At 42.9% G+C, this 4,284-nt stretch overlaps 1 protein-coding gene across 4 annotated transcripts in view; it reads left to right on the plus strand.

Annotated features, from left to right (window-relative positions):
* SIN3A (SIN3 transcription regulator family member A) overlaps positions 1-4,284 on the plus strand; it is a 96,808-nt gene that overhangs the window by 26,157 nt on the left and 66,367 nt on the right. Inside the window, exon 2 of one of the 4 annotated variants that reach the window (XM_011932858.1) lies at positions 3,214-3,310. The exons of the other annotated variants lie outside the window; for them this stretch is intronic. The gene's annotated coding sequence lies outside the window, so the exon portion shown is untranslated. The remainder of the gene's footprint in view (positions 1-3,213; positions 3,311-4,284) is intronic. 4 annotated transcript variants of the gene reach the window in all.

Below are 4,284 nucleotides of genomic sequence, written 5' to 3' on the forward strand. Positions count from 1 at the left end.
GCTCACACCTGTAATCCCAGCACTTTGGGAGGCTGAGGCAGGCGGATCACAAGGTCAGGAGATTGAGACCATCCTGGCTAACACGGTAAAACCCTGTCTCTACTAAAAAAAAACACACAAAAAACAATTAGCTGGGCATGGTGGCAGGCACCTGTAGTTCCAGCTACTCGGGAGGCTGAGGCCGCAGAATGGTGTGAACCTGGGAGATGGAGCTTGCAGTGAGCCGAGATTGCGCCACTGCACTCCAGCCTGGGCGACAGAGCAAAACTCTATCTAAAAAATAATATACACACACACACGACATTTGGGGTTATGATTAGATTTAGGTTTCTCAACTTTGGCACACTGTTGACATTTGGGGCCAAATAATTTGTTGTGAGGAGACTGTCATGTCCATTGTAGGATGTTTGACAACATCCTTTTACACTACCTGTGAGATACCAGTAGCACTCCATCCTCCCGAGTTGTGACAACCAAAAATGTCTTCCATCATTACTACATGTGCCCTGGGGAGGCAGAATCTCCGGTAGTTGAGGACTGCTGCATTAGAAGAATGTAAAAACTGAGTTCAAAGGAGGCTTGGATATTAGATCTAATGGTGTCTTTTGAGAAGAACTGGTTGTTAATTTTGCCAAGTAATAATTCTAATCACTATAGGAAATCTAAATAGAGTGCCTTTCATTCTGTAATAGATTCTTTCTTAGCAGATTTTAAACCAGAGGTGGACTTCTGGACAAATTTTGAATTAGACTACTCAAATTTGCACTGGGTTGAAGTTACATTGACTTAATAACTTTGATAGAAGTTTGCTTTTGAAGAGAAACTTCCCATTATATCAAGAGTGTGCATTTATAAAAAATAAAGAGTATGCATTTATTTATTTATTTATTTATTTATTTTATTTTTTTGTTCTGAGAGTATGCATTTAAACAAACTGACCAGGATAGACTTTTGTTTTTTTGAGACAGGATCTTATTCCATCATCCATGCTGGAGTACAGTGGCATAATCACAGCTACCTGTAGCCTCGACCTCCCAGGCTCAAGTGATCTTCCCACCTCAGCTTCCTAAGCAGCAAGGACTACAGGCTCTCACTACCATGCCCAGCTAATTTTTAATTTTTTTTGTAGATATGGTGTCTCACTTTGTTGCCCAGGCTCATCTCAAACTCCTGGACTCAAGCAATCCTCCCACCACGGCCTCCCAAAGTGCTAGGGTTACATATGTGAGCCACTACGCCCAGCATCCCACCTGTTTTTTTTTTTTTTGAGATGGAGTCTTGGTCTGTCCACCAGGCTAGAATGCAGTGAGCGATCTCAGCTCACTGCAGCCTCCACACCCTGGGTTCAAGCAATTCTTGTGTCTCAGCCTCCTGAGTAGTTGAGGTTACAGGCACCCACAACCACACCCGGCTAATTTGTTTTTTGTATTTTAGTAAAGACAGGGTTTCACCATGTTGGCCAGACTGGTTTAGAACTCCTGACCTCAAGTGATTTGCCCACCTCAGCCTCCCAAAGTGCTAGGATTACAGATGTGAGCCACCATGCCCAGCCCCCACCTTTTATTATAATACATGGCCAGGTGACTTTTAGGACTTGTAGTTGTTTTTGTGTGTGTGCGTGTTTGGGATCTTCCTCTGTCACTCAGGCTGGAGTGCAGTGGTGCAATCTTGGTTAATGTAACCTCCACCTGCTGGCCTCAAATGATCCTTCCTCCTCAGTCACCCAAAGTGCTAGGATTACAGGCACAAGCCACTGTGCCCGCCAGGTGACTTTTAAATGTACTACTGCCATTATTTAGTCTTCTCTCCATAGTTTTTATATGTCAAAGTGCTTTTTTTTTCTTTTTATAATGTTTTCATAGACTAGACTTACGATAGTACTGTAAACTCCAAATTTGAAACAGTTGGAGACCAACCATGTTGGCTGAAGCAGGACTTGACAATACTTTTGTGACTGACTTTGTGGTTCCATCGTTTGGCTTTCAAATATTTTATATTCTAGAATTATACTGTACCCCTCTGCAAGGGTGGTTTTATGATCTGTCCAATGTTTCTACTTTAGATTGGTCATATATTCCAAGGAGGAAGAATTCAACCTCTTGCTCCTTTAGCTAGGTATGTGACCTTGAACAAGTTATTTGAGTATCAGTTTCCCTGAAAAGAAGAGGGCTCTGACTGATTGCGGTGGCTCATGCCTATACTCCCAGCATTTTGGGAGGCCAAGGCAGGAGGATTGTTTGAGGCCAGGAGTTCAAGACCACCCTGGGCAGCATAGCGAGACCCTCTGTACAAAACACAAAAGTTAGCCAGGTATGGTGGTGCTACCTATGTCCCAGCTACTTGGGAGGCTGAGGTGGGAGGGTTACTTGAGCCCAGGAGGTTGGGGATGCAGTGAGCCGTGATTGCACTGCTGCACTCCAGCCTGATGGACATAATGGTACACTATTGCAAAAAAAAAAAAAAAGGAGGGTTCTGGGACTGCCTATCTGACAGGATTGTTGCGAGGAGGATGTCAGCTGATAGCAGTCATATATGGAAGACTTGGCTGTTGTCAGGGAGGAAATCTCTGACTCAGTGCTGGACTTCTAACCCTCCGCACAGCGCCAGGTATGACGTACACACTTGCTAATTATTTACGGGATGAATGACTTGGCAAAGATTGTAAATAACTATTGCCTATACGTCTAAACTTACTATAATATTTTAATTTCATGCTCTATACCCCTGTGTTCTAATTCATCTCTAATTTTAAAGATGTAGCTGATGATTTACCTTTATAGAGTCTTCACAAGTGTACATGTCTGTACCCCTTTCCCAATTTATAGTACTTATTTTTTACACTCGGGAGCTGGTTTGTATTGTTGGCTTTTCTTCCTGTTTTTTTTTTTTTTTTCCCTAACCCTCAGAATCTGTGGATTTTTTTTTTCCAAGACTTTATCAAGAAAATTTCCAAATATACAACAAAGTTGATAGAATTTTAGTAAATATAATGAACACCCATATACACACTACCTAGATTTTACCATTATCATTTTTCTACTACTTGGTTTAACATATGCATGTCCACCTATCCATCCCTCCATCAATGAATCTAATTTTTTGATGTATTTCAAAATAAATCGCAGACATTAGTATACTTCATCTAAGTACTTGAGCATGTTTATCATTATCTAGAGTTTAATATTGTTTGTAGCATTTTTCTTTTTTGCCCAGGCTGGAGTGCAGTAGCAAGATTCAGCTCACCTCAACCTCCATCTCCTGGGCTCACGTGATCCTCCCATCTCAGCCCCCTAAATAGCTGGGACTACAGGTGCATGCCACCATGCATGGCTAATTTTGTATTTTTTGTAGAGACAGTCTCGCTATGTTGTCCAGGCTGGTCTTGAACTCCTGTGCTCAAGAGATTCACCTGCTTCGGCCTCCCAAAGTGCTGGGATTACAGGCACTTTGTGAGCCACTGTGCCTCGCTAGCATGTTTTTCATGTTTTCTCTTTTTTTTTTTTTTTGAGACGGAGTCTCGGTGTCTCGCTCTGTTGCCCAGGCTGGAGTGCAGTGACATGATCACTGCTCACTACAACCTTGCAAACTCAACTTCCGCGGTCAAGCGATCCTTCCACCTCAGTCCCTGGAGTAGCTAGTACTATAGTTGTACACCAACACTTCCAGCTAAAATTTTTTTTTTTATTTTGTAGAGACAGGGTCATCCCATTGTTGCCCAGACTGGTCTCGAGCTCCTGGGCTCAAGCCATCCTTGAGCCTCAGCTTCCCAAAGTGTTGGGATTACAGGCATGAGTCACTGTGCCCAGCCACGTTTTTCTTTCGATGCAAATGTTGCATATAATAAAATGTACAAATCTTTAGTACGTTTTGTGTGTGTATACATACATGAGATCATGCTATATGTATTCTACAGCTTACTGTTTTGTTTTGTTTTTTTTTTTTTGGAGATGCAGTTTCACTCTTGTTAGCCAGGCTGGAATGTGCAATGTCACTGTCTTGGCTCACCTCAACCTCTACCTCCTGGGTTCAGCGATTCTCCTGCCTCAGCCTCCCGAGTAGCTGGGATTACAGGCATGCACCACCACGCCCGGCTAATGTTTGTGTGTTTTTAGTAGATACAGGGTTTCTGCATGTTGGTCAGGTTGGTCTCGAACTCCCGACCTCAGGTGATGCACCCGCCTTGGCCTTCCAAAGTGCTGGGATTATAGGTGTAAGCCCCTGTATCCGACCTAGCCTGCACTTAGTATGTCTTAGAGTTCATTCTTTGTACTTGTGGATAAACCC

This window comes from Colobus angolensis, unplaced genomic scaffold (genome assembly GCF_000951035.1).
Source record: "Colobus angolensis palliatus isolate OR3802 unplaced genomic scaffold, Cang.pa_1.0 Scaffold99, whole genome shotgun sequence".
Taxonomy (NCBI): Eukaryota; Metazoa; Chordata; class Mammalia; order Primates; family Cercopithecidae; genus Colobus; species Colobus angolensis.